Source organism: Capsicum annuum, chromosome 8, assembly GCF_002878395.1.
Source record: "Capsicum annuum cultivar UCD-10X-F1 chromosome 8, UCD10Xv1.1, whole genome shotgun sequence".
Lineage (NCBI taxonomy): Eukaryota > Viridiplantae > Streptophyta > Magnoliopsida > Solanales > Solanaceae > Capsicum > Capsicum annuum.
The window spans coordinates 18,026,163-18,045,291 of record NC_061118.1 but is presented as its reverse complement, the minus strand read 5'-3'; the positions used below and the strand labels follow the sequence as shown (position 1 = coordinate 18,045,291).

Sequence of the window (19,129 nt, the reverse complement as noted above, 5' to 3'; positions counted from 1 at the left end):
TCATATCAAACTTTATGGTAATTGATAACTCACAGCTTTAGTCATACAATCAATCAAACTATTATCAGAATGTAGTAATCCTATTTTTTCTGCTGATTCTCTAAAAGTAGAATAATATTTTTTATTAACTATATGAAAATCTCTATATGACTTTGGTTCTCGTACATTTATTAATAATGATCTAAGATAATATCTTTGTCCTTCTATTGTATGACATGTCACAATGTGTACGATAATTGAACATTGTTTTCGATGTGTCCACATTTTTTTGACCATACAAAATATTTAGGAAATTCTTTGTATAATAGTTTCAGTTCTTTAGCATCTTTATTTGTTTGGTTCATTATAAAGAATTTGGTTAGCATTATTTTTCTGATCATTGAATTTCTTATAATTGAATTTATACTTTGAGCACTTTTAAAAGAAACATATATTGATCTTCACGATATAATTGAATATCATACATAATTGGTGTCATCTCGGTAATAAGAAAATGAAATAACTGTCATGTAGCTTCAGGCGAAGATACACACCGAGCAGATTGGTACTCTTTTATTTCATCAATTTCTGTTTGTATATTATGCTCATGAATATAAAAAGTAATTGTATGTGTCCTTTTAAAATATATGTGCAAAGAGACTTCACAACAACGATGTCAGAGCATATTTCAACACTCATATGAAAATTAAATTTTTCAAGAAAAAATGAATTGTATGGCACTACCCATGAATTAATGAGAAATTGTTCTCTAACCTTTATAGTATGTCCCGTTTAAGTAGGATATGAGTTTTTCCCTTATTATGTTCGCTCAGCAAAATCTCTAGGGTAGTGAAATTTATGATATCCATTTTTCATACATGGATTTGTAGGATTTAAGTGGTCGCAAGGACCATCTATCATATGATGTACAACAACTGAATATAAGTAAGCCTGTTTGCTAGAACCGGGTAATTCAGCATGCATAAACTAATCATAGGACTCAAGTGTCAACAATTTGTATTCATTAGCAAGAATTATAATAAAATGTGCATATGGGAGACCGTGTGTTTGAAATTCTACAATGTAAATGAAAGCAGCAACCTTTCCAAATACATTTATCTTTAGTATATCAGTTTTTATTTCCACAACTTTTGCTCTAAATACTCTTAATTTAATAAGGTCTAGTTTATGCTTCATTAGTACGTAAAAAATGTTCCTTTATTTATGTCCATGTTGGATCACATGTCATTATTAAAAATAAATTAGATTTTTCAAAATATTGAACTAAAGAAATAGCATTAAGATATAGTCGGCACATGTCTCTTGGCCCTATTGTAAATGTAATAGGAAGGAATGTTTGTTTTCTAATTTTTGCAGCATCTCTTTCACCGTGTCATAAGATAACAAGAATACCTTGCAAAACTTCCATTCAAAATAATTTTGGATTGAAGAAAAAGAAATTCAATCTTTGTGTTTCAAGTTTTATGAACATATAAAAAATATATTGTTGAAATTCTCTTCCAGTATGTAAGAGTTCATCATTTTCATCATTTGTCATTTGAATTTTGTAGCAATAATATTTACGACAAGAGACAGTATTCATTTCTTTCTTTTATTGTTTGAGCATTTTAGCTTCCATATCAAGAAATTATCTATTGAACACATATTTTTAACACATGGTAAGTATTCCAGTTCGTAGGGGGCACAATGTATAGTAGTGTTATTTGATTATAGTATTTTTTTGATGCCACGATGCCAGCCATCTTGACCATATGAAACTAATAATGGGTACTGCAACGGATCATAACATCCATAATAGTAATTAACTAATTATCTTTGATTATTGTGAGTATAAATTCAAATATGAGGTGTGGAGATAGAATGCACATCTCCATCAATCCATTTTGTTGAAATCTCAGATGTAGTAGGAAGGTTATAAACACATTGATCTAAACCAGAGTCACATTTCAATTCAATGTAAGAATGTGATAGTTTCGAAATATCAGATAGAGATTTAAGGGGAAAAAAGTACAAATTAACTTCTAAGATACTCATCAATTTTCTGACCACTATTTCTAAAATTCCAGTCGAACAATCAATTCTATTTACCACTTCATTTTCATTATCATAAAAGTATAGTTGCAAGCTTTTTCCTTTTCCAGTTACAGGGTATAAATCGTCAATAAAGAGGTACATTTTCCCTTAAACTCTAAAGGTATAAATACCATGATATCTTTGAGCTAAGGCTTTGTCATATTTTACTCCAAGTGAAGTACCTGCAAACTTATTATTGCATTTTCTAACATATGTTCGAAAATGTTCAGACTCTTAAGAAGTATCTAAGAATAAATGTTGTAGTAGAATAGGCATTTTATGTGTTGTAAGCTTAATTGAACCATTATTACAACAAAATACAGGTGGTTCAAATTGGAATCTTTTTGCACCACAGAATTTACAATTTGGCACAACTTTCATAACTACATATTTGATTTGTAACTGATTGACGTTAATGTGATGACTTCTATTTATCATATGTCCTGGATAATGCAAAAAAGTCAGAAATCAATTTAGAGTTGAAGGAATAGTAGTAATTATTGTTCTATGTCGATACAACTACAAACCTCTATTTGTTATTGTCACGACTCGACCCCAGACCTAGCCGTGATAGGTATCTAAAGCCCACCATGGACCAGAGACCGCCCCCTTAGCCTAACCTTAAGAGAACAATGATAACAACAATAATAATATCAATGTGAAAGCCAATTAAATAGTAATAAGAAAATTAATAAAATAACTCAAAGAAGACTAAGAGTTAACAATAGTAACCAACCCAAAACTATCCACGAAAACCTCTAAACCAGAATAACATCTAAGTCAGGACATGCATCAAACTATGACCAAAAAGAATCCAAAAGTACTAAGCCAAAAATGTAAGGATAATGAAATGATAAGGCCTTTTGAAGGATCACCTCTTCATAGTGACTCAACCGATGGTCTAATCCACCTAAGGCTGCATAGGAGCAATAAGAAAGCCTTCAGACCCTACATCATGAAATGATGTAGCGTCCTAAAATGGTCAGTAGGATAAGCACTGGCATATAACAAAGAAATAGTGATAATATAATGCCATGTCCAAAGTCAATAAAAATCTTATGCTCACATTCATACATATATATAGGATATCGAGACAGGGTAAGGGTCATGAACATGACAGTTTTAAAAACATTAACCTTGACTGTGTAGCTCGATCCATTCTAAAGGTACATGGACTATATGGGCTCATCTCCCCCTGCTGAAAGGTCCCTAGTACGTGTTAGCCACACGAATCGAGGGAAAACTATATCCACCATGGGCAATAGCTATCCCAAATATATATAAATCAAGTATGTAACAATCACACGGTCATATAGACCCCCAAATCGACAAACATTATTTTCAGTGTTTGTCCCCTGGGACTTACACCTTCATGGTGAGCTACACAACCCTCTTTAAGCCCAATTAAAATAGCTTTACAAATAATTCCAACCATTAACACATGAGTCATTTATTAAGGTATTTATCACTTGGTGCCATCATACCAATATACTTGAAAGCTAAATTAAACATGCCAAACCAATTCACACAACCAAATTGGACTTCCAAGTTCCATTAAAATCCAAATAGTGGCCACTAAGACCATCCAAATTCATTTCTTATATTTGTTTATCCATTAATGCAATACATCGGGTTCAAAAGCAAGTTAAACAATGCAATGTTCCATAATAAAAATCAAATTTACAAAGTGGGTTGAGGTTCATGCAATTCCAAGCCAAAATTTATCCAATTTAGATAAACCCATGTCACCTATTTCAACCATCTAAATAGTGTACCAATTCAGTCCTTAAACATCAATTTAGAGTATGAACAATCAATTCAAAACATGGGACAAGTTATTCAATCAGTAACAACCAAAACCCCTCAACCTAATTTCAAAACCCACAATTTAAATCACATGAAATCCATTCAATTAATGAAACAATGTAAAATTCAAGTTTAGGAAAGAGAAACATGTCTGCGACACATAAGAAATTAAAGTCAATTTGGAGTTTGGAGATCGGATGATGAATGCACTGTGAAACCCTTGAATGTTATTAGGTTTTGAGTTTTTAAGAGAGAATGGATGATTTTGATCATTGAAAACTGAAGGAAAGAGGCTTATTTAATGTTTAAAGGGCGTACAAGGGGTAAAAATACCAAAAGCCCATCACCCTTAAGTGAAATAAAAAGCAAAACTAGATGAAATTAATACCTTGGCGTGGAACGCTGTTATCGCAGAGGTTATCCTCTGTGCCATACTGATATCGCAGAGGGTAACCTCTGTGACACGCCAATATCATAGACCCTCACTACCTTGGGGTCCCAAAATGACCCCGAACCTCTTCTAAAAATTTTGAAACTTTTTCCAAACAACCTTTTAACATCCCTTAACACAATTCAAGTCAAAAATCGACATTATGGGGAAGGTCAAAAATAAAATGTTCAAAATTTTAAAGGGTCTTACATTATTCCTACCTTAGGATCATTCATCCCCAAATGATGAGTTAGGACACTTTTAGCATGAGAATAATAAAAATACACCAAATTCAATTGACAAACTAAGAAAGAGACAAGAGGAAAACAAAACTCATACCTTAAGTGCTTTCATCCAACTAGGGGAAAAAGAACAAATACTTTGCCTTCATATCTTCCTCGGCTTCCCATGTAGCTTCTTCTACCTTTTGATTTCTCCAAAACCCTTTACCGAAGCCACATTCTTTATCCTCAACCTTCGAACTTAAATATCCAATATTTTATTCAAGACTTCCTCATAAGACAAGGAATCCGTAACACCAACATCCTTAACAGTCACTATCAAGGAATCATCACCCACACACATTTTCAGCCTCGACACAAGGAAAATAGGGTGAATAAAAGACAAACTTGCTGGTAATTCTAACTCGTATGCCACATTCCCAATCCTCCTCACAATCTGATATGTTCCAATATAACGAGGACTAAGCTTCCTCTTCTTCCCAAACCTCATGACTCCTTTCATAGGAGACACCTTTAAGAAATATCCAATCATTAGCTTCGAAGTCCAATTTTCATCGCCTCACATCTACATAAGACTTTTGGCGACTTTGGGAAGTATTAAGTCTTTCTATAATTATTTTTATCTTCTCCATGGCTTGACGAACCAAGTCAGGAACAAATAATCTAGTCTTACCAACCTCGAGCCATCTAATAGAAAACCTGCACCTCCTACTATAAAGACCCTTAAAAGAAGCCATCTAAATGCTCAAGTTATAACTATTATTGTACTCAAACTCAATAAGAGGCAAATAATCAACCCAAATACCTTTAAAATCAATCACATGTGTCCTTAGAATATCGTCCAAAGTCTGAACAGTATGCTTTGCTTGCCTATCCATTTGAGGATGGAAAGCGGTGCTAAGGTTTACTTATATACCCAAACCTTCCTGAAATAAATGCCAGAAGTAAGAAAAAAAACTATGTACCTGTGTCTAAAATGATGGACACTGGTGCACCATGAAACTTTAGCATAATACTCTCCTAAATAGTTAGTCCTTATGGGAAAGAAATGATCAGACGTGGTCATTCTATCCATAATAACCAAAATAAAATCATACTGATTGTGAGACTATGGAATACTCATGATGAAATCCATGTTGATCATCTCCCACTTCTATATAGGAAACTTTATCTCTTGAGACATGCCACCAGGCCTTAAATGCTCAACCTTAACTTGCTGACAAACTATACACTTAGCAACAAAATTTGCCACATCCCTCTTCATATTATTCTGCCAATAGATTTCTTTTAAGCCATGATACATCTTTGTCAAACCCAAATGAACTGTATATCTAGACTCATGAGCCTTAGTTAAAATCCTTTCCCGCAGCCTATAAATATCAGAAACATACAACCTACCTTGATACATCAAAATGCCATATCCCTCAATCTCGGAAACCAAAACCTTTTGCTTACCCATATCATCCTTAATATGCATAGGTATGAGATCCAAAACAGGTTTCTTCTTCACCTCAGCACCAAGAGATGAATTAACCACTTCTTGAACAATGACTCCTCCTTCCTCAAAGACCAAACGATGAACTCCCAAGTTAGATAACTTATGAATATACTTTGCTAATCCTCTTTTATCATTATCAACATGGGATAAGCTCATCATACACAACCTGCTAAGAGCATCAATAACAATATTAGCTAAAGCTAGATGGTAGTTCAAGCTCGTGTCATAATCCTTGAGAAATTCAAGCCACCTCCTTTGCCTGAGATTCAATTCCTTCGGTGCAAACATATACTGCAAGCTCTTATGCTCTAAGTAGATGTCTACATTCACCTCATACAAATAATGGTGCCAGATCTTCAAAGCAAAAATCACAACCACCAACTCCAAGTTGTGAGTCTAATAGTTTCTCTCATAAAGCTTAAGCTTCCTAGAAGCATAAGCCCCAACCTTACCATGTTGTATCAAAACACAACCCAACCCCGCATAGGACGTATCATAAAATACAACAAAACCATCAGTACCCTCGGGCAGGGTCAAAACTAGCATCGAAGTTAACTTATCCTTCAACTTCTCAAAACTACCTTCAAAGTATAGAACCACAAAAACTTAACCTTTTTCTAAGTTAATTTCCTTAATGGAGAAGAAATTGATGAGAAACTCTCCACAAATCTCCTATAGTACCCAGCCAAGCCTAAGAAGCTCTTAATGTTAGTTGAAGTCATGGGTCTAGGCCATTTCTTAAATACCTCCACTTTATGTGGATCCATATTGATCTGCTCACTAGAAATGACATTCCCAAGAAAAGTCATAACATTTAGTCAAAACATACACTTAGAAAATTTAGCATATAACTTCTGATCCTAAGGGTTTGCAATACAATTCAGAGGGGATTGGCATGATCCACCTCACTCTTAGAATACACCAAGATGACATTGATAAAGACTATAACAAACAGATCCAGAAACTTCCTAAAAAACTAATTCATAAGATCCATGAAAGTAGTCGGAGCATTAAACAACTTAAATAATATCACCAAAAACTCATAGTGACCATATCGGGTTTGAAAAGAAGTCTTACGAATACCAACCTCCCTAATTTTCAACTGATGATAACCCGAATGGATATCAATCTTAGAGAAACATCTAGCACCATGAAGTTGATCAAAAAGATCACCAATCCTAGGAAGAGGGTACTTATTTTTCATTGTCACCTTATTTAGCTAACGATGATCTATACATATCCAAAGAGACCCATCTTTATTTCGCATGAAAAGCATAAGAGCACCCCACTAAGAAACACTAAAATGGATAAAACCCTTATCAAGAAAATCTTTTGATTTCTCCTTCAGCTCCTTTAATTCAGTCGGAGCCATTCTATAAAGAGAAATGGAAATAGGATAAGTATCCAGTAGAAGATCAATCCCAAAATATATTTTCCTATTAGGAGAAATTCCAAGAAGATCATTAGAAAATACTTCAGGAAACTCATTACCATAGGTACAGTTTGCAAAGACGGACTTTAAGAGTTAGAATCCTTAATTTGAACTATATGATATATACACCCTTTTGAAATCAATTTTTGATCTCTAAGGTAGGAAATAAAATTCTTTTTGGATACTAAGGAACCCTCTCCAATTCTAATACTGGCTCATTAGCAAAGTGAAAATTGACCTTTCGGGTCCTTCAATCTAGAAAAGCATAGCAGGAATAAAGCCAATCCATCCCCAAGATCACATCGAAATCCACCATATCCAACTTTATCAAATCCACCAATGTCTCCTATAAAAGATAGACACCACACAACCCCAATAGATTTTTGTAGAAACTATAGAATCATCCACGAGTAGATACAGAAAAGGGGTCGGAAATACTTTCAGGACCAAAGCCAAAATGCACAACCACATAAGAGGTCACATAAGATAGGGTTGAATTGAGATTAAGAAAATCATAAACATCACGAGAAAAGAATTGTAACATACCAGTAACAACATTTAGGGATGCCTCATATTTCTGACGAGTAACCAGTATATAGAGACGATTCTATCCAGTTCTGGTACCAGAAGTAGCACCTATTAGAGATGGAGCTAAACATGTGGCAACTGGACCTTTATTAGCCCCAGTAGCAACCCTAGCTGAAGGACAATATCGCTGCATGTGACCTAGCTGACCATAATTAAAGCATCAATTTCTCCCCTCCTCACAATAATAATAATCTACTCACAAAAATGACAAAGAAGATAAGGTGGAGCTGACTAAGCTACACTGGTCTGAGACTAGGCAACCTGTTCCTTAGAACTATTGCTAGCCTGAAAACAACAATCGTCCAAAGGTTTAGGATAAGGAGCACTAGCAAAAGAATATGACATTCCCCAATTCTTCTATTTTGTCCACTATCTACCATCTTTCCCATTATTTTGTAATCCCCCACCTTGCTCTTAATACCTAAACTTCTTATTCTACCACTCTCTAATTTCTGCTTGTCTCTTCTTTTTATCCTCTACTTGTATATAAACCACAAGTTTGGAGATATCCATGTCATTATTTAACATTGCAGCCTTACAATCCAATACCAAGTCGCGAGACAACCCAAAAGCAAACTTCCTCATCTTGAATCTCATGTTAGCCACTAACTCCAAAGTATAACAGGACAACTGCTAAAATTTTAGAGCATATTTTTCACACTCATCTCGCCATACTTCAAATTAATAAACTCTTTAGCCTTATCTTTCCTCAACTCCTAAGAAAAAGAGTAATCAAGAAAGCCATCCAAAAACCCATCCCATAATGTCATCTCTGCATCATTACTCCTCCACTTCTCTCTTTTCTCGTACCACTGATAAGTTACATCCTTTAATAGATATGCAGCAAACTATATCCCCTCAGAATTAGTAGTATGCATCACTCTAAAAATCTTCTCGATCATATCCACAAACCTCTAAGGATCCTCCTAAGCCTTAGAGCTTGTGAAGATTTAGGGATTCAACCTCATGAGCTGGTCAACCCGAGTTACCTCAAAAAAAGGAGAATCAGAACCAATGATAACTCTCAAACTACACTCTGGAATGGGTGTAAGCGATCGTTGTCAATATAAAACCAAACTAGGTTAGGGTTGAATCCCATAGGGAATAGGGTGTGAACTCAAGTTGTTTACGAAATAATTCACTGGTAGTTTACTATTTACTGAAATGGGGGTTTAAATTTCTCAGACAATTGTTAGTCACTTTGAAATTAATGTTGTAACCAATATTTTTATGAAATAACTGGGATTATGTTCACTAGGGTTTATGGTACATGACAGATGCTACAAATAATGCAAGGTTCTCACGGTGGTTAGGAAGACAAGCTATCTTTATTGATGGTATACTCAAATATCTCTCGACCTATTCAAGCATCTAATTTTCTAATCCTCTCGAACTTAGGGAATCGCAACTCACTGCCCAGATTTTACCTCGGGTTAATCAACCTTATTACAGCACTGATTATTAAATAAAGCCTTTCCGAGTCCCTATCGATAATTCACTTCCTACTGTTTATGATTTCTTTCTCAAGAAAACTAAAGTAGGTACGCCTATTGTTTGCAACCAACAGACATAAGTTATAATATCAGAATTACCAAGAAATCCTAACACCTATTAAACCCTGAGTAATTAATTAACACCTTATCATGACCTAACCCTAGATCCTACAATCTAGGTTAAAGATGTTTAGTCACTCATGATGCAATAGATAAGTACACAAGTTGAATTCATAATTAAAAGGATTAACTTACAACGATGAATGAAATAAAAGTGAACTTGTATTTGAATCACAAGGCAATATTCTAAAATATTATTCTTGAAATAGACAGGGAGAAAAGTTGTATGTTGTAAGATAGATTCCTCAATGAATGATCATGTTTTAAAAACCCTAAAACAAGTCTTTAAATAGTCAATCCTAAATAAGGAAATAATATTAAAATTTCTGATTTTCTTTGGATTAGGTGACGGTGCCCGTGACGTCCTATTACGATCTTGACGGCCTGTCACGGACTTCGTCAACTTCTTTGCAATTTCAACTCCTACTGCCTACGGTTGATGGTGATTGTGACATCCTATCAGGATCTTGACGGCGTGTCGTGATTGTCATCACAAACTTCCTGGAACTACACCTTCTATTAAGGTTTACGACATCCATGACAGCCTATCACGAGGCTGACGGCGTGTCATGGATGTTGTCAGCCACTCACAATCCCTTATTTTCTTCCAATTTCAGTCTTTTTGCTTACTTTTTTTATGGTTCTCCCTCTTCTCTACTTTTGCTGCAAAATCAAAGTAAAATAATCAAAAACGACTAAATTTTCTCAAGACTTCGCAATTATTTAGAGTTAAAATCTTCAAATGTGTTAGCATGGGCTCACACATCAACTAACATAATTCGACTGATGATATTGAGATGTCACTAAATGAGTAAGAAAATGAATAAACTGGTGGAACTCAACATTAGAGATCTACCCCTGAGGCGGTTGATCATAAGCATCACCACCTCGAAAACCTTGAGAAGGACTAGCCGGGACAGGTGGAACTCTATATAGGGTGGCACAATCAGGAGCAGTGACCCTAGATCGAGTGTGTACTCCATACACAAGGTGATTCCCCTCCACATTATCCTTGGGTAGGACAGGGTACCTAGGAATGTTTTTATGAATGTCAGATCTTCGAGGAGGCATGATCTAAAATGCAAGAAAGTCAGGAGTTAGAGAAGCTTAATAACACTAGACTCTATAGCCTGAAATAGAACATAAGAAAGGGAAACATTCCTGAATGTCTTTTAGCCTTTTCCTTATAAGTATAGCACATTACACACCCATAAAAGGGACTCTGTTCGACACAGCATTGTGGACACCCAACGACCCTAAATCGTTCTCTGATACCAATCTTGTCATGACCTAACCTCAGTCCTGGCCATGATGGGTATCTCAAGCCCACTATGGAGTATAGACCACCTTCTTAGCCTAACCTCAAGAGCATAATAATAATAATAATAACAATGAGGAAGCCAATTAAACAATAATAAGAATATGAACAAAATAACTCAAAGAATACTAAGAGTCAACAACAATAACCAACCCACAATTGTCCACAAAAGTCTCTAAACCAGAATAACATCTAACTCGGGACATGCCCTCGACTATGACCAAAAAGAATCTAAAATTACTGAGCCAAAAATGAAAGGATAATAAAATGATAATGCCTTTTGAAGGATAGAGGCTCATCACTTCATAGCATCTCGGTCGATAGATAAATCCACATAACGTTGCATAGGAGCAATAAAAAATTCTTTGGACCATACATCATGAAACGATGCAGCATCCTAAGCCGATCAATGGAATAAGCACTGCATGTAACTCAGGAGAAGTGATAACACTATGGCATGTCAAAAATCAGTAAAAATCATATGCATACATTCATACATACATATATATAGGATGTCAGGATAGGGTAAAGATCAGGAACATGAGAGTTTTAAAATCATTAACTTAGACTGTGTAGCTCGATCCGTCCTAAAGGCACCCATAGGCTATATAGGTTCAGCTCCCTCTTCTGAAAGGACCTCAGTGGGTTTTAACCACACGAACCGTGGAAAACCCGAGGGAAAACTAAATCTAGATGGGCAATAGCCGTCCCAAATATAAATATATATATATATATATATATATATGACCCCCAACATCGATAAATGTGATTTTTAATTTTGTCCCTCTGAGACCTACACCTTCACAGCGGGCTACGCAACCCCTTTTAAACCTAAATTAAAACCACTTTACACATAATTCCAACCATTAACCTAGGATTCATTCATTAAGGCATTTATCACTTGTTATCGTCATATCAATATGCTTGCAAGCTACATTTAACATGTCAAACCAATTCACATAACCAAATTAGACTCTGAAGTTCCATTAAAATTTAAATCGTGGCCACCAAGGCCATCCAAATCTATTTTTTTATCTGTTTATCCATTAACGCAATGCATGGGGTTCAAAAGCAAGTTAAACCATGCAATTTTCCATAATAAAAATCAAATTTACTAAGTGGATTGAGGTTCATGCAATTTTAAGACAAAATTCATCCAATTTGGGGAAACCCATGTACCCTATTCCAACAATTAAAATAATGTACTAATTTAGTCCCAAAAACATCAATTTGAAGCATGAATAATCAATTCAAAACATGGAACAAGTAATTCAATCAGTAACAATCAAACCCCCTCAACTCAATTTCAAAACCCACAATTTAAATCACATGAAATACATTCAACTAATACCACAATGTAAAATTCAAGTTTAGGGAAAAGAAACATACCTAAAACATACATAAAATTGAAGTCAATTTGTAGTTAGGAGCCCGAATGTTGAATGCACTATGAAACCCTTGAATATTCTTGGGTTTTGATTTTTAAAGAGAGAATGGATGATTTTGATCTTTGAAAACTAAAGGAAAGGTGCTTATTTTATGTTTAAAATTCGTATAAGGGTTAAAAAGACCAAAAAACCCTCACCCACAAGTAAGAAAAACAAAAATAGACAAAATTAATACCTTGGTGTGGCACGCTATTATCGTGGAGGTTATCCTCTGTGCCACGTTGATATCGTAGAGGGTAGCCTCCATGACACGGTAATATCACGGACCCTCATTGCCTTGGGGTCCCAAAATGACCCCGAACCCTTTTTGAAAATTTCAAAACTTTTTTCAAACACCCTTTTAACTTTCCTAAACACAATTCAAGTCAAAAATTGATATTACGCACGCAAGAAGATCAAAAATAAAATGATCAAAATTGCAAGGGGTCTTACAGTTATATTTTCTAAAGCAAGACCACATTGGTCATTAGATATATGTGATGTAGAGCTTATTATAAGACCAATTATGAATTACATGAGCAAATGTGTGATGTCAGTAGAATGTTAAAGGGAAAAATATGGTTATACTCATCAGTCTCGAATATGCAGAAATTTTGAAGTAAACTTTTCTCTTTAGCAAAATTCTCAGGTGATATATTAACTTCAAATGTCGTAGCTAATAAATAAATAGAGAATGTGTTAATGTCATCATATTCAAAAAGAGTAAGAGAAGGTATACATATTCAATTAGGTGCGTATTTGCAAGCATTTTGATGTGTAAAGAGTGAAAGTTTAATTTGCTAACCTTGTGTTGTCATAATACAGAAATCCCTTATTAAAGAGGTTTGTTTTGCTGAAATGTTGAATTAGATGCGGAAGATGCTGATATCGTAGAATTATTGAGTGCATAAATTTATGCAAGACGCCTCCTTGAATTGAGTTCTCTGGTGTGCTTTTTCAACAATAATGCCTCTTTTTCAGTTGGAGAAATTTCGTTATATTTTTATGTTGTTTGAATTTTATATTAGCACTTGTATTCGTAGTGGACGATATGGACACTTGTTATTATAGGTTGAATATGTTGTAGGGGCCCTTTTTCTTATCTCCATACATATGCAACCAAAGAATGTGAGAAATTGTAAAAGAAATAATGGAATTTTCTAAAGCCCAAAAGTCGGCCATGAACACGAAATGCACTACACAACACCAACTCAGAATAGAGCGGAAAAAGAAGAACAAATAGACATGTAGACAAAGCCAGGGAAATGATTTTGAGGAAATAGGAAAACATTTGCTGACTACCATGGTTTAGAAGAACTATAGATGCAACTCAGTTTGTTGATGTTGCAGTTGATGTCATTTCTTATATCTAACACAAGAATTACTTTCATCACATTAGAAAGGTCCATAAACACTAAGGAGAACATTTTGTGCAGTTTATATAACAAAGAAGGTTATTTAAACTCTATCTAGTTAGTTTTGTAGTGTATAGTAGATCCAAGGTCAGACGAATTAGGAGAGTGCCGAGAGTTAGCTCAAATTTTCACGTAGCATTCAAGAATCCTACTTCTTTCAGATATTGAGAGTAAATTTGTCAACTATTCTTCATACAATTGAAGTCAGTGTGACTTATATGCCCTACAGTGTATGTTGAAATAATTGACATCAAGGGTCTGTCAAATACTTGAGTTGCTTGTTATGGCTATCGTAGACTTGTAGCTAAAAGCATTTTCTTGTCTGTTTTCCTGGCCCAAAAGGGGGTTATATATGAACCAGCTAACTTGATTGATGTGGTAGGTTTATTTGAAAATGGACTCATCTAAAGTAAGTCAAAATTGTTGCTACTATCACGTGCCATCTAAAATTTGTAAGAGCTTTAGTTAAGACCTTGAAGAATAACATTGCTTGCTTTCCAACATTAAGGGTTTTATTATTATTTTTTACAAGTCTTTGACTGGATGTGGCCTCATGTTCTTTTTTCAAAAATCTTGCAGTAAGTTGGATTTAATCATCAATGAAGTCCTTCATTTACTTAAATGTCCATTTAGAAAAGCTTAATCCATTCTTGGATTTAATCATCAATGAAGTCCTTCATTTAACTAAGAATGGAATAAAACATTTTCCAGTCTTAAATGTCCATTTAGAAAAGCTTAATCCATTCTTGTTGGTCCTTACTGGAGTTTATCTTGCTGAGTTGGGGAAAGGGTGAGACTACATTTGAGTTTTTTGTACGTAGTCTTACCTTATATAGATACGAGCGGCTGATTTTGGCTGCTCGAACACGTAATCTCATCATCTGATCATAAACTAATAAATATATCAGAAAATCGGTGTCTTTATAATTAGGCCTTTGAAAGTGAACAAATTTAAGGTAAACAATTACTGCAAAGACAGAATTTGCCATTACAGGAAATTGATATGATAAACTCCAAAGGCAACCTCAAGGCAGCATCCAGAAAACTTTATCCTCCTAGGTTCATTGTCACAGTTAGCACAATAAGAACCTGTTACTATTTTCCACCATTTTAGGCAGCCGGTAAAGCTCTTTGGAGAGCTAAAATGCTTGCAACTAAATGCTATATGTAGTTTTGACCCAATCCAAGAGTATCCTAGGACAAAGAATGCATTTATACCATACAATTTTCTAGATTAAAGTTCTGGTCAAACTTTAATTCCTTATTCTTTTCGAAGTTAAGTTCTTTATGCCCCGTGTTGTTCTACATCATTTGTAACAAATTTGTTTTTTCTGTAAAAGAAACTCAAGACGGGTTCAAATTGTTGAAATAGTTTCTTGCAGGAATGCAAGGTAAGGTTGCACACAATAGATCCGATATGGTTCTGCCCAAACTTGGAGTTCACGCGTAGCAGGAACTCAAGGCACCGGATTTTTAGTTGTGAAGAGCTTTTGGTTGCTCAATCAACAACAACAACAACAACAAACCCAGTGTATTCCCACTTAGTGGGGTCTGGGGGGGGTAAGATGTACGCAGTCCATACCTCTACCTTTGATGAAGTAGAAAGGCTGTTTCTGAAAGACCCCCGGCTCAAGTCACGAGATATCACACAAACACATAGTACAGCACAGAAGCAGATGACATAACATAGATACGGCACCCATAAGGAATATAAAACAGAGTAAAGCAGGAATGCAGGAATATAAAGCAGAGGAAAGCACACAGATTCGTAATAAACATGGAACACGGAACACGAAACACTGAATACGGAATCACAACAGGAATACACCCCCACCAATTAATTCCCTACACTAGCGACCCGAACTGGCCCTAATCCTCTACCGTAATTCGCATCTTCCAGACCTTCCTATCTAGGGTCATGTCCTCGGTGAGCTGTAACTGTTCCATGTCCCGCCTAATCACCTCACCCCAGTACTTCTTCGGTCTACCCCTTCCCCGTCTAAAACCATCCAACGCTAGCCTCTCACACCTACGGACCGGGGCATCCATGCCCCTCCTCTTTACGTGTTCGAACCATCTCAATCGTGCTTCCCGCATCTTACACTCCACTGAAGTCACACCAACCTTCTCCCGGATAGTCTCATTCCGAACTCTATCCCCTCGGGTCAGTCCACACATCCAGCGCAACATCCGCATTTCTGCCACCTTCATTTTTTGGATGTGGGAGTTTTTAACTGGCCAACACTCCGCTCCATACAGCAAGGCCGGACGGACTACCACCCTATAGAATTTGCCTTTAAGCTTGGGCGGCACCTTCTTATCACACAGCACCCCCGATGCGAGTTTCCACTTCATCCATCCCGCCCCAATACGGTGCGAGACATCCTCGTCAATCTCACCGTTACTCTGGATCACGGACCCGAGATACTTGAACTTATCCCTCTTCCCTACCTCCTGTGCTTCTAGCGTCACTCCTACCTCATTCTCCCGCCTCACGTCATTAAACTTACATTCCACATACTCTGTCTTGGTTCTGCTCACCCTGAACCCTTTAGACTCCAGAGTTTGCCTCCACAACTCTAATTTGTCATTCACACCCCCTCGAGTCTCATCTATCAGGACTACATCGTCTGCAAAAAGCATACACCACGGCACCTCCCCTTGGATACGCCGCGTCAACACATCCATTACTAACGCAAACAAAAAGGGACTAAGAGTAGATCCCTGATGCAATCCTGTCAGGACAGTGAAATGCTCTGAGTCTCCTCCCGCCGTCCTCACCTGGGTTTTCGCTCCCTCATACATATCCTTAATTACTCTGATATATGCCTGCGGTACTCCACTCACCTCCAAGCATCTCCAAAGCACTTCCCTGGGGACTTTGTCGTACGCCTTTTCCAGGTCGATGAACACCATGTGCAGATCCTTCTTCCTCTCCCTATACTGCTCCACCAACCTCCGTACCAGGTGGATTGCCTCCGTCGTCGAGCGGCCGGGCATAAATCCGAACTGGTTTTCCGAAATAGACACTATCCGTCTCAGCCTCACCTCGACCACTCTCTCCCATATCTTCATAGAGTGACTCAGTAACTTAATCCCCCTATAGTTATTGCAACACTGAATGTCCCCCTTATTCTTATAGAGGGGGATCATGGTACTCCACCTCCACGCCTCAGGCATCTTTGCCGTCCTGAAAATTTCATTGAACAATGCAGTCAACCACCTTACACCAGCCTCTCCAACGAACTTCCAAAACTCCACCGGTATCTCATCCGGCCCCGTCGCCCTACCCCTTCGCATCCTGCGGACTGCCTGTCTAACCTCGTCTACCTTAAAACGTCTACAATAGCTATAATCCCGACACTCCCCTGAGTGCTCCAGTTCCCCTAACACAATAGCTCTGTCCCCCTCGTCATTCAAGAGCCTATGAAAGTACGACTGCCATCTCTTCTTTATGTGACCGTCCTCCACCAACACTCTACCGTCCTCCCCCTTAATGCACCTCACCTGATCGAGGTCACGACCCTTCCTCTCCCTAGCCTTAGCGAGTCGGAACAACTTTTTCTCCCCTCCTTTCCCCTGTAACCCTGCATACAAGCTCTCAAAAGCGGCCGTCTTAGCTGCCGTGACCGCTGACTTCGCCTCCTTCCTCGCTAGCTTGTACTCTTTCCTGTTTACCCGCTTCTCTTCTTCGTCCTTGCTTTCCACCAACTTAGCATACGCCTCTTTCTTGGTCTCCACTTTCTTCCCCACCTCTTCATTCCACCACCAATCCCCCCGATGATGTCCGGCCCGGCCCCTAGAAACACCCAACACCTCCCTTGCATTCTCCCTGATGCACGTTGCCGCCCTGTCCCACATATTATCCACGTCCCCCCTACACTCCCACACCCCCATTCCCGCCAACCTCTCCCTTATCTCCCACGCATTCACTGGCGTCAAGCCGCCCCACTTAATTCTCGGTCTACACTCCTTACTCCTCCTCTTTCTATTCTTCTTTATACCCAAATCCATAACCAAGAGCCTATGTTGGATCGAAAGATTCTCACTCGGGATGACTTTACAGTCTTTACACAACGCCCTATCCCCTTTCCTAAGCAACAAAAAGTCAATCTGGGTCCTGGCTATCGCGCTCCGAAAAGTGATCAGGTGCTCGTCCTTCTTCGGGAAGCCCGAGTTCACCACCACCAGCCCAAACGCCCTCGCAAACTCCAATAGGGTCGCACCCTCTTCATTTCTCTCCCCAAAACCAAAACCACCATGCACATCCCCAAAGCCTCCCGGTAGCGCCCCGATGTGCCCGTTGAAATCCCCTGCTACAACAATCTTCTCCGAACTGGGCACGCCTCTCACCACCTCCTCCAAAGCCTCCCAGAACCGCATCTTCTCCTCCCCTTCCGATCCTACATGCGGCGCATAGGCACTACACACGTTCAGGGTAAACCCCTGAATGACCAACTTAATAGTCATCAACCTATCGTTGATCCTCTTCACCTCCACTACCTGACCTCTAAGCTCTTCATCTACCAAGATGCCAACTCCATTCCTACGCCTGTCGCTCCCAGAGTACCACAGCTTGTAACCGTCCACATCCCTAGCCTTAGACCCTACCTACTTGGTCTCTTGGACACACGCAAGGTTGATCCTTCTCTTCCTAAGAATCTTCACCAGCTCTATGGACTTCTCCTGAAGGGTCCCTATATTCCAAGACCCAACCCTCAGCCTACCGTCGCTATCCACGCGCCCCCCACTACCCCCCCTCGGCCAAACCTTGGCCTCCCACCCACTCCCGCTCTCTCCCCATCTCCCGCCCCCGCCACAGCCCCACGCCCCAACCCCCTCGGACATGACCCTAACCACCCATTACCACCCACAGCCACAACTACACGAAAAAATAGGAAAATATAAGGATATACCCGGTGGCAATATCAAAGCAGCAGCAAGGAGATACAAGGCACACACACGTTCAAAGGAATACTCCCGAAGCAAAACTAAGAAGCGACCACAGCAACAGCAACAACAGACAACAGACAATGTTCACAAATCCCACGCAAGTCAAGGTACACGGGCTACTACGAGCATAGTACTAAGAATGGAATATGAAATAATGAACTAAAATGCAATATGAAATAACGAAATAACAAAGGTTAGAAGTCACCGAATTTCGCTTGGGGCTGCGGCTGCTGGAGACGGCGTGGCGGGTGCAGGCGGAGTCTCGGCCTGTTGGAGACCAAGTTGGCGGCTGGGGCCCGGGCGGCAGCTGGTTGAATGTCGGGTTGGGGGGGGG

At 38.2% G+C, this 19,129-nt stretch overlaps 1 long non-coding RNA gene across 1 annotated transcript in view; it reads right to left on the bottom strand.

The window, feature by feature from the left end:
• Positions 1–2,078: 2,078 nt before the first annotated feature.
• The window catches only part of LOC107879656, a 19,839-nt gene continuing 2,788 nt past the window's right edge, over positions 2,079–19,129 (bottom strand). Inside the window, exons 2-4 of the long non-coding RNA XR_001677048.2 lie at positions 2,949–3,021; positions 2,601–2,693; positions 2,079–2,516 (exon numbers count right to left, since the gene is read on the bottom strand). This is a non-coding gene — a long non-coding RNA (uncharacterized LOC107879656). The remainder of the gene's footprint in view (positions 2,517–2,600; positions 2,694–2,948; positions 3,022–19,129) is intronic.